This window comes from Cavia porcellus, unplaced genomic scaffold (assembly GCF_034190915.1).
Source record: "Cavia porcellus strain 051 isolate PalLab524CR breed Dunkin Hartley unplaced genomic scaffold, mCavPor4.1 scaffold_15, whole genome shotgun sequence".
Taxonomy (NCBI): domain Eukaryota; kingdom Metazoa; phylum Chordata; class Mammalia; order Rodentia; family Caviidae; genus Cavia; species Cavia porcellus.
Genome location: NW_026947498.1, coordinates 16,116,959 through 16,129,101, shown reverse-complemented (window position 1 = coordinate 16,129,101; position 12,143 = coordinate 16,116,959).

Genomic DNA, 12,143 nt, shown 5'->3' with positions numbered 1-12,143 from the left:
TTTCCATTCCTGTTCACTAGCTGCTGTCTTGTCTTCAAAGTCTGAAATTCATTGTTCACTTTTGTTGAAGTGATTTTGCCAACTTTCAATGGGATTTTTAGTTTCCCGTGTATCTCTCTGAATCTGCTTTATGCATTCTTTTGCATCTTATACTGTTCACTCAAGGATTCCAACTTTTTATTATTGTTCCTCTAATAGTTTAATTGTAGATATGTTCAGCGTTTCTTTCATTACTTTTATCATTTCTTCATTTACTTGGGAGATTATTTCTGATTTGAGATCTCTTATAGCTTTTTGGAATTGCTTCTTTATTTCAATCCACCTCATATCAGGCATTTCAGGTGTATGACTTTTAGTTTTTTCTATGTACATGGATCTTAGGCTTTCTTGGGATGGACTGGAGGCTTGGGATTGCAGTTAGTCTTTTGTCCTATCATTTTCCTATACTTCAGTGTTTCAAGGTATGTTCCAAAGCTTCCCTCAGGTGTGTTGGAAATTACCTTCTGTGCTCTTGTTTCCCAGGACTCAGTGGAGGCTGCTGAGCATGGCCCAATCAGGACTTCCTGTGCTACCTTCAGTGTTCCAGGAAGGTAGGCAGGCTCCTAGATGCTGTGTGTGATGGTCCAAAGCTCTCCTTGGGCTATCACCAATGTGCTGGAACTCACCTTGTGTGGGCTCATCTTGCCAGATTGAAACAAGGTTCCTGGGCATGGTCCAGTCAGGCCTGTGAAACCTCCCCAAGCCTACTCCAGTGTTTCAGGAAGCTGGGAGGGCACCTAACAACTTGAAGAAATGGTCTTAAACTCGGCAGAGTAGTCATGCTGGAACTCACCTCATATGGCCTCAGCTCCCCAGATTCTAGAGTGATATATTTTTATAATTGTCTCTGTGTGTATATGCTTACAATGTTGATTTAATCTAATTTTGAATAGAGCAAAAACATATATGATAAAATTTCTAATAGGATGACAAAAATTATCAGAGTTAAAGAAAAACAGGAAAATTTAAAATATGATAGACTTGAAATATATCATATTCACCAATATTTTATCTTAATAGGTATACTCAGAATTATTCTCATTTTATGTTTCCTTTGATCTTATGAAATATTTCATCACTATCCCTTGCATTTCTCTCCCTTGCATTTTTGCATTTTTTCTCATTCTTTGTATACTTTTTTGATTGTGTTCTTGTGTTGTAGCTTCCTCTCTAGTTTTTCATTCCTATATTAAATCATTTTTCTTCCAGTCAACTGAATAAGCAGAACTAATGTGTACAATAAGGAAACTTAGAACATGATATACTAAGTTCTTGATGGTGAATCAAATTTCAACAACACATGATACCAGCTTGGTGTATGTTCATATGGTTAATTATAAAAAGGCCAAGAAGTTGTTATAATCTAAGTCAAAACAGAATTATAACATTTTTCTAGATATGTATTATAATATAAATCTTTTTATAATATAATTAAATAAATGCGTAAAATATATTATTGATTTTCAAATGAGAGTATATACCATCTACACATACAAGGAAAACATCATATTAAGCTTCAAGTCAAAAATATTTGAAAATGAGTAAATATTTAAATTCTCTTAGCAGAGAGAGTCCTAATTTTTCACCTGTGTTTTAAGAATTGTTCTGCACATTTGAGACTGCAATAATATAATAATTTTGTGTAATTAGTAGAATGAGCTGCAAGTAGATAGAAAAATGAGAAAAAAGTAGTAATTTTTGATCATTTGCCTTGAAAAAGTAGGCAATTTGACAGAGTAACATTTTACTATTGTGTAATGATTAAAATAATTATAGTGCATAAAGAAATTATTTGATTATCTTCATGAATAATCCAATGTTGCTAGCTTAATTATAACAATTATATGTATAAAACCAAAAAGATGCAACTCTATTACAACTCTAGTCTTAAAGCAGTATTTCAGGTTTTGAATCTTCCAATCATTTGAGTGAGTGAAGTAGTAAAGATCAGGGTGTTGAGTGGAAGGAGAGTAATGAAAAGCTGTCCCAGTATTTCTACAGTTCCTACAGAAGACACTGATATGTTAAGTAATGTATTGAAGTTTGTCTATTCTGAATTTGTTTTCTAAGGAGACTGCACACTGAATTATAAAAGCTACAAGAGTTCTCTTGTTTCAGTCTCTTTTAATAACTGCTTTCCTGTGCCTTTGCTTTGATTCCATGGGCTGTCCTATACTTTACCAGTAAATTACTGTATTTTTCTCAGGATACTCTAATCTGTTTCTGTAGCTTGCAAACAAATAATTCAAAAAGACAGATGTTGTTTATTAGTTATCATTGATGTAACTGGACTGCCAGAAGTGTTGCTATCATAGTTTTGTATAAGCAGTTTGCTCGGGAAATCAATACACTGTTTTGCTTCAGGCATAAAATCAGATTAAAAGAAAAGCCTGTGAGAAAGTGAAAATCTTTTAATCCTCTCTAAAATTATGAGGATAAACAAACAATCAATTTTCTTATTGCATGATTATACAGGAGAGTTTCTGTAATATATTATTTTTATTGACATGAATGATTTTCTGGAATACACAGTTAAGCTACACAATGAATATAATTTGTGGGCTCTTCAAAGGTACAAACAGATACCTCATAATTTTACTTAATACAGTCTTCTTTCTCCACAAGTCTCCAAATCTCAACTGTCATTATTGCTGCCAAAGAGAATTATTTTATTTCACTAAGAAATTGAAGTCCAATGTTCCCCAAGACAGTTGCTCTTACCTGCTGCTCCCAATCACTTTACATTTCCAGAAACAACTCAGTTGAGAATTTTAACTGCTTTGACCAGTAAAACTGTTCTTGCCAATGTCCCTCTCATCACACCTTTCTAAAATCTAAATGCTTCAGCATTTGTATTCTCCATTGTTATCTGTAGAAATGAATAGTAGAGATCAGTCTCTCTTCATCTATGCATTTTCTTCAGTCATCTACAGGAAAACTACTGTCCTTCTTGATAATCTTGCAGTTGTCGCTTAGTTTTGTTTCATTCTTTTGATCTTTTCAGAGCTGAGTATTGGGATCTTTTACTTTTCCTCATACACATTCATGATACTGAACAGCTTCATATTTCTAAATATAATCTCCACAATGATTTGCAAATATCTACTTCTTCCCTATAGCTATACACAGAATTCTAAAATTGACATTCCAATTGTCTGCCATTAGTTTTCACCTGAATAATTGATAGATATTTTAGCTTAAAATTACAAATTCGGTTTCTTAATTATTTACTGATTCTGCTTCTTTGATAGTCTTCCATTTGTTTTTAAAAACAACATATTATTTTCTCAGTTATAAACCTTTTAAGCGTAAATAAATCCTATCTTCCTTATACCCTGCTATATTTGATATTAATTTGATAATACAGTTGGAATTCATATTTTACTACATAATTTGCTCTCAGCCAGGTCCAAGTCACCAAGATCTCCAGAAATATTTCAGTAGTCACCTATTCTTTTTCTTTTTCTTTATCTATTTCTGTTCTCAATACCATAAGTTAAAGAACATATCAAATGTCAAAATTTGGACTCCTCAGCAAGCAGATTCCATGGTTCAAAGTGCAATCTGTTTACTAACAGAATACTTTGCACTGATATCTTTGAATGTGAGCAGAAAGAAGCAGTATAGGTGGGAGAAGAAGCGATGGCATGAAAAGTATCTAATGACATGTACTGCTAGTCCAACTGGCACACATTTCTACAGAATAACCTTTTTGATATGCCACAAGTATTTTCAAAGATGAGACTAGACATTCCTGCAGGATGCATCCTGAGAAGTGTGTCACCCTCGGAAAGGAAGCTGGGTGTTTACTGAGGAAATTCCAGAATGCCTGGGTTAATGAAGGTGTCTGCCTGTCTTTCAAAAGTACCCATTAGCTGAATAAAAAAAAAAGAAATTTCTTAAATTCTGACATGCTCTGAACATTACCATGTCTACATATCTTATCATGTATGTTTAAAACTGTCCGTGTAGTTTTCATTTCTTCCAGAATCTGAGACATTGAACTTGCAGTGACTCTCAAGAGTGCCTGCACTGACCTCTGTTATCCTGTCAGTGCTCATGTGGCTCACACTGCTCCAGCTCTCATGTCCTCTGGGCTTTTGGTCAAACATGCTGGACATAGCTCCTCTCTGTTCTACTTGAACTGTTCTTTCAAAAATGACAAAATCGATTTTCTCATCTTTTTCATGGTTTTACTGAAATATTGTGTGGATCACATTAAAGACTATTACCACTGGGTTAGTGAGCTTTTTGACTCTGGGAAAATACCTTATCTAAACATTTTTTTAAAAGAATGATTTATTTGGGTTCCCTATTTTACAGGATTCAGTATATAGCCAGTTGTCTCCATTTTCATTAAGCCTCCATGAAGGCAGAAACATCACTGTACAAGGAGCCTCATGATGGAAAACCACTCGCTTCATTGAAACTATAAAATAGAAAGATAAAGATCCAAGCAAGAAGATGCCAAAACCAGACATGTTCCCTAAAGAAATGCCATTATGATTTATTCCCCTCACTTGGGCAACATCTCTCTCTCCATCACAGCCCAGTAATGCACCAATGATATCAATGATAAATTAATTCATTCAATAAGTTACAGTCCTCATGGTCTGATAAGCCATGAGCAACCAAACCTTCAACACAGAGAGATCCTGGGAGAGATGTATCTAAGTTGTAGTATTCACCCAGTTGTAATTTTCCCTTCAAATTCTTTACTTCTCTCCCTCTCTCTCTCTCTCTCTCTCTCTCTCTCTCTCTCTCTCTCTCTCTCTGTCTCTCTCTCTCTCTCTCCCTCCCTACACACACACACACACACACACACACACACACACACACACACACATGCTTTTCTCCAATGGTCTTACTAAACTAGAGTATGAACTCTTATGTAGGATACATTTCTGGGTTGTTTTTGTTGTTGAAGAAACTTCTTCCAGAATATTGAATCACTACAATAGTAAGTGGCACAAAGGCAACATTCAATAAATATTTGTTATATTAACAAAATATATCGAAATGCAGGTACTCTAAACTATCATGTATAAGAAACAAAGGATAATATGTGATTTTTCATATCCTGTAGAACAAGTTTCTTTTTTGTTGATTTATTTTTATGAATTAATTTGACTGGTACACTAAATATTTAAAACAATTGTTTGTTTCACTATGTAGTTAAGGAAATAGGGCTGACAATTTATTTACTTATTCAACATAATTAATTTTTATTGTGTTCAAGGTAGTTTGTTAAGCATTTGGGAAAAGAATGATAATTATTTATAATTTTATCTTTATCATTAAAATAGTACTGATGGAGAAAGTATATAAAGTTTAATACTGACAGGAACATAAATGAAGAATAGATAGAAAAATTAAATACATGAATGAAGAAAAATGGATACATAGAAAATTGATATGTAGATACAAATGTGGACAAATGATCAGTAGATGGTAAAGAGCGTATAAAAAAAGAAATTTTTGTGTGTGATTGGAAGGTTTCTATCTAAATTTTCATCAAAAATGAATTACTAGATTTTCAAAAAATATATTCCTTGCAAATAAGTGAATTTTGGCTCATCAAATAATAATTATCTCTAAACTCTTTAAAAGTCTAATTGTATATTTACAGGTTAGCTAAATTGACAAATAAGTCATATAATTTTTACTGCTGATTGTAAATGCTAATTTCTATGCGTTTCTAGTAAAGTTATTTTAGTGAGTACTCAAACATCTGTGAAATTTTTATAAGAACAAAATGGCAACTCAAAAATTCCCAGAGCACACCTACACATGCACACACATATGTGCAAATGAGATTGTACACTTTATCCATACTTAGAATCTAGCTTACACATTACATTACTCATAGAACCTGAGAAGGTAACTTTAAATCACTGTGTTAAAGCTTTTAAAAATGAAGCCTACTGAGAAGCTTGCATAGTATAAGAAGTTTCTCTTGTCTCTCACACCATCTCACTACTTTTGAATTAGGAATTGCTGGGCTGTGTCTCTAAAAATTACACAGCTCTTACACAGATCAGTGAGAGGTTCATTTTGAAGTTATTAGAATATGTTGAAATCCTTTGCTATGACCCATTTCTGAGTAAGGGTTCTGACATCTTTGCTATTGGTAAAGACAATTTTGTGGCAGTGTGCTGAACAGGTAATTATGATGTATAAAGATATAAGAATGGCTTTGCTGATGAGCAAGATGAATATGATAACCATGCTGAATGAGACCAGTCACCAAAATCAATCTTACACCTTAAACTAAAAGAGATACATACTGAGTCATGGTTAAACTTAGTTACATTATTTGTGAATCTCAGAAAATGAAAGTAACCAGAAGTTCCATCAAGAATTAATAGGGTTTCTTTTTCTTCTTCTCTTCAAATTTATCCTTTTTCCAGGCTCAAGTCTGCTTGCAATTAAAATGGAAGAAATCATTGTTTATCACAGATGAAACATGGTATAGTAAATTAAAGAATAAGTAAAGCTGTTACTGAATTCTGAGAACATTTTTCCCTCGTGTGAATTGAAGTAGCAAGTTAGCATCATCGTAACTCAAATTCATCTATATTATATGCATAACAAGTACACTACTCTGGAATATTCAAAAATATTAAGGAATTTAGTGGATGTACAGTGACTTAAATAGATTCCAGCAATAAGCTTCTGACAAAGGCTACTGTTTCAAATGTTAATTCATTAGTGATAAAGAAGTGTCCCCAGTAGTTACATAGAACTTCTGGAGGAGAAGAATGAAGCTCAGAATCTATCCTGCAGAGAGAAGAAGAACACAATTGAGATAATGATTCTTTGGTTCATAGAATTTGGGATTAAGTGTGGAAATAGGCAAATGTTAAGCTTTGTCCTTGCATTTTGCTTGCATGGCATTGAAAGCAAAGAGAGGCACCATGTAGCACAGGAAGAGAGATGAGGGAAGCAGGCATGGTCAGACTAGACCAGAGCTGTGCGAGATTGTGCTTTCACTGTCTTTCTTTTTAAATATATTTATTATTTCATTGGTAAATATTGTCATTTCATGTGGTTTAAAATCATCTTGCAGAGTCATTGAGTTTACATATTACAACTTGTTTCCTTTTTAATCTCTGTCCCCTTCTACCTCTTCCCTCCCAAACTCATCCATTCCCTTGCCTATTTTTCAATGTTGTAGACGTTATTAATCTTAACCTATGTTGTGCAGTATAATGTTTGTATTAGTTGAAGTTATTCTGTACATTGCACATCTTTATTCTGATTATTTTCATTTCCCTTCTCAACTCTTCCCCTTGTTCTTGGGCCACTTTGCTATTGCTAGAGATCATCTGCTTGTCCCCTTCCATTCTTCATTTATTCGCTTTATTGCATTTTGCTTCACTCAAATGACAGGTGACATATAGTATTCATGCTCGTGTTTCTGATTTACTTCATTCAATATTATATTTTCAAGGTGTACCCATTTTCGTACAAATGTCTGAAATGTGTCATTCTTTATAGAAAAGTAGCATATCTATATGATCTATATTTATCTCTCTGTATTACATATTTTTATCTGATCATTTATTGATGGGTATACAGGCTGTTTCCAGGATTCAGCTCTTATGATTTGTACTGTTATTGCTATGCATGTATCACTGTACTATAATGTCTTAAACTTTTTGAAGATGATACCTAGCAGAGGAATTTCTGGGTCATATGGAATTTCTAATTTCATTTCTCTGAGATATTTCCATGTGGATTTCTATAATGGCTGTACCATTATAGAAACAGAAGATGGATTTTGTTTTCACCACTGCCTTACCAGCTTTTATTATTGTCTGATTTCTCAATGATTGCCTTTGTTTCTGGAGCAAAATGGAATCTTAGGGTTGTTTTAATATGCATCTCTCTAATGCCTAGAGATGTTGAATAAATCTTCATATATCTGTGGATCATTCACATTTTTTCCTCTGTGAAGTGTCTGTTATGTTCATTTCTCTCACTCATTTAATGTTAGATGGTTTAGTTTTTGAGATTTTTATGTATTCTATCATTTGTCTTTTCACTTTACTGATTAATTCTTTTGCTGTACAGATGCTATTTGATCTGATATAATCTCTTCTCTTGATTCTTGCTATTATTATTATTATTATTATTATTATTATTATTAATGTTAGGTTCTATTTAAAAAATCTCTTCCTACATCCATGTCTTCAAATATTTTACTTATTTTACCTTCCAGTAGATCTAGTTTTTCTGGTATAATGTTCAGATCTTTGATTCATTTTGATTTTAGTTTGGCATATGGTGGAGATAAGATTCCAGTTTCAATTTTCCACATGCAGATAACCCAGAATAGCAAAAGCAATTTTAGGCAACGAGATCAAGGGAGGGATAGTAACACTCGACTTCAAGCTATAACAGAATTCAGTAGTGATGAAAGCAGTGGAGTACTGGAACAAACACAGATTTATGGATCAGTGGAACCAAATTGAGGTTGCAGAAAGTTCTACAGACACACTCAGCTCTTTGAAGTTTGACAGACGGGCCAGAAGCATAGTATGGAGCAAAATAATCTTGTCACAATGGATGCTGACAAACTGGTTATGTGTAGCAGGTTCACTGTCTCTCTGGCTATCAAGAATGAGTTCATCTAATCAAAGATGGTCACATTTGTGTTGTGTAGTCAGTTTAAACTTTCTAACGTTATTCTCTGTCCTAGATAGTATTTGCTGTCTCCAGCCTCTCAAATTCCAGAATCACTGTCTCTTGTTACTAAATCTCAACTCTAACTCTGCTCCTAATTATGGCTATGACTAACCTGAATATTAATACTGTTTATCTCATTCAAAATGTCATCTTTTCTTCTTTTAAATTACTAGTATCTGAAGATGTACCTTAATAACTTTAGGGAAAAGTAACTAGGCTACAGAAAACATTAGTATGTGAATAAAGGTTTTATTCTAGTGTTACCACAGATGTTCCAAATCACAGCAATGTGAAATAGATTCTGAAGCTAATCAATAGAGCATGAAATTTTTAACAAATATAGACATTTACTGTATGCAGTTAACATGTCACATATTTTTTAAAAATGCATCATTTTAAAACGTAGCTTTTTTTTCTTTAATTAATTATATTAGTGCACTTTAGGTATACATCATATCACATTCATCACAGGGGATTTATACCAGTTCATAATATAGCTTGATTTGTCTTTGTTCCCAAATCCTGTCTCTTCCACTCAATACCTCATTTTCTTATTTACAGAAATATTATTTTCTTTTTTTCTTGTATTCTCTTTTTTTCATTTTCCTTTCTTCTTTCCTCCTGCTCCTCCCTTATTTCCCTTCTGATTAGAACATTTCTTCCTATTTCCCAATATCCATTATGTATTTTAATTGTTATTTATTCTTTTGGTTTCTTATACTAATGAAAAATGGAATATTTCAACATATGTGTCCCACGTATTTCTTTTTTTTTTTAATTTTTTTTTTATTGGTACCAGGGATCGAACTCACAACTGCCTGCTTGCAAGGCAGGCACTTATGCTGCTGAGCTAATTCCTCAGCCCCCACTTATTTCATTTAAAAACAGTTTCAAGGTGTATTCTTTTACCTAGGAATATCTCAGGGTTATCCTTGTTTGTTGCAGAATAATACTGCATCATACAAAAAACATACTTTTTAAATTCATTCTTCTGTCTCTCCACTGTAGTAAATGGTGAGAAATTATCATTACAAAACATTTTTGCAAAGAATGTCTTTGTTAATTTAATTTTGATACAGCTTTCAAGGAAGGAAACATTCTGTTTTTTATCAAAATTGCACAGACTTTAAAGAACTTCCAGCCAGGCATGGTGACACACTCCTGTAAACCTAGGACTCAGGAGGCTGAGGCAGGAAGGTCGTTGCAAGTTTGAGATCAGCTTCAGCTACAAAAGTGATCCCAAGGGCTACCTCAACTGCACAGTGAGACCTTGTCTCAGGAAAAAAAAAAGGTTCTTTAGAGTAAAATAAGCATTAACATTTAAATTTTGTGGCTGGAGTTGTAGTCATATAGCCATTGTCTAATACTCAGGAAACACTGTTCTCAAATTGAAGCACGGCAAAATAAATATTTTAAGATATGATTTTCTTGTATCTATTAAAGTGATATTGTATTACTATGATGGATTTTTACATAATGATTTTTTATCATGAAAATATTTTTGGGGAAAATGTAAACATGCATTTTTGGATTTTCTCTTCTTTGCCTCAGAGGTGCACTTTTATTTATGAGATAATTATATATAATTTCATAAACACTATGTTGTAGTCAGGGGTTGTACACAGAGAATAACTAGGATTAGGACATGGAGTTTATAATATTTTTATAATGATTACTAGAAGTTAACACAGGAAAATACAGGAAATCTATCTGCAATACCAAAGACATAGATTATTTGGTCAAAACCCAGAGCTCAGGACAATGCTTCCCACAAGTCCAACTGGAGGTCCAGAGCCCACAAAAAGGACTCACACTAGTCTCTTTTATGGATCTTTGCTGGGAAGACCCAAAAGTAAGTGGTGGAAGCCAGAAAGTCTATGCCAACAGGATGAAGGAACTGTGCTAGTGGGATGAGGGTTCTGCACTGGAGCTGAGAAGTCACACTCATAACAAAGACCAGGGCTATCCTGAAAGGCACCACAGCTGTCCTCAGTGACACGGAGGCCCTGAGCTCCTCCAACGACAAGCACAGTCGGGTATGTGCCAGGAAGCGGCATGAGGAGTTCATCGTGGAGACCAAGCAGCACATGTCTTCCCCTCCAGAGCCAGGAAGCAATGCTCGATGAGAGGACCAAAGCTTCTCCAGTAGAACCAACAGCTCAGACAGCAACTTGTAGGGGAACCCACAATGCCTCCTTAACACCTCAACCTTCCACATCTCCCTTCTTCTCCACCTATTTATCCTGGCAACTTTCCTCAGGTGGAGCATCTTTGCTCAATGCCATGCCTATGAAATCTAGTTGGTGTTAAGTTGACTATCAGTTCTCAATCCATAACACACTGCTTCCAATAAAAAAGAAATCTTACATATAATTTTGAGTATAAATGAACAGTACATGGGGAAAACAGTCAATATATTAAAATAAAATGTGAAGGACAAGCCATAAACACAAAATGTTAAGATGTAAGGCAAAGTGGGTGAGGAATCATGGCAGAAATGTAAATCATATTAGATTTTCAGTTGCATTTAGATCCTTGCTTAAAAACATAAGAATTAATAGCAGAATATATTCTCATTAAAAAACTAAAAAATAAACAATTATCCCTTACAATGACATTCACAAAGGCAATGGAGAGCTCCTAAATATGAAAATCTAGACAGATTAAACTTCTATACAGTAAACAACTTAATGAAGTGAGCTCAGTGTCCGTAACTGCCTTTTTTCTGCCAGCAACTTGGATGTATTTCTGGTCCCAGAGGGTGTCCGTCTGCACTTATGCTGCTGCTGCCTGCTCCCTCTGGAATACTTTCACTGCTTTAATTCAAAATATGTTCCCTGTCAACAGAGGTGGGTGGATGTCTCTAAGTCTAAATGCCCCTTAGTTTTGGTGTGCATTAGTTGTTGTCTCTGAGTGTTACCATCATGATCCTTACAGTTTCCCTAAACTTTCTTAGCTGTAGTTATGGGTGCAGGAGGAATTCAGCAGCCTGATTTTTCACGTTTGTCCACCTTGCTTGTTTTCCTCCAGATGCTTTAAGAGCAGCATAGTCTTTATTCTGTAATGGAAATGAGGAATAATGATATAGGCCTATTATTTTACCTCTTCTGAACAGCTAGTTTTCTTCCTCTGCCAGTTTCTTTAAGGATATTTTAGATATCTGTCTTGTTCTATGGGGTTTTCATCAGTTACTACATGCAGTCTCCTATTCATATCATCACCCGGGAGCTTCACTCTATCTGATGCACTGGCAGTGAACCTCCCAAACTGTCAGCTCTTCAATTTCTTCAAGCTGTCTTTTTCTTTTTCTTACAGATGTGGAGTTACACTTTCTCAAGATGGGTAAGAATTTTTCAACATTTTTCTCTCAGCATACACAACTTTGCTTAGATTTTGAGCCTGCTGCCTGTAGT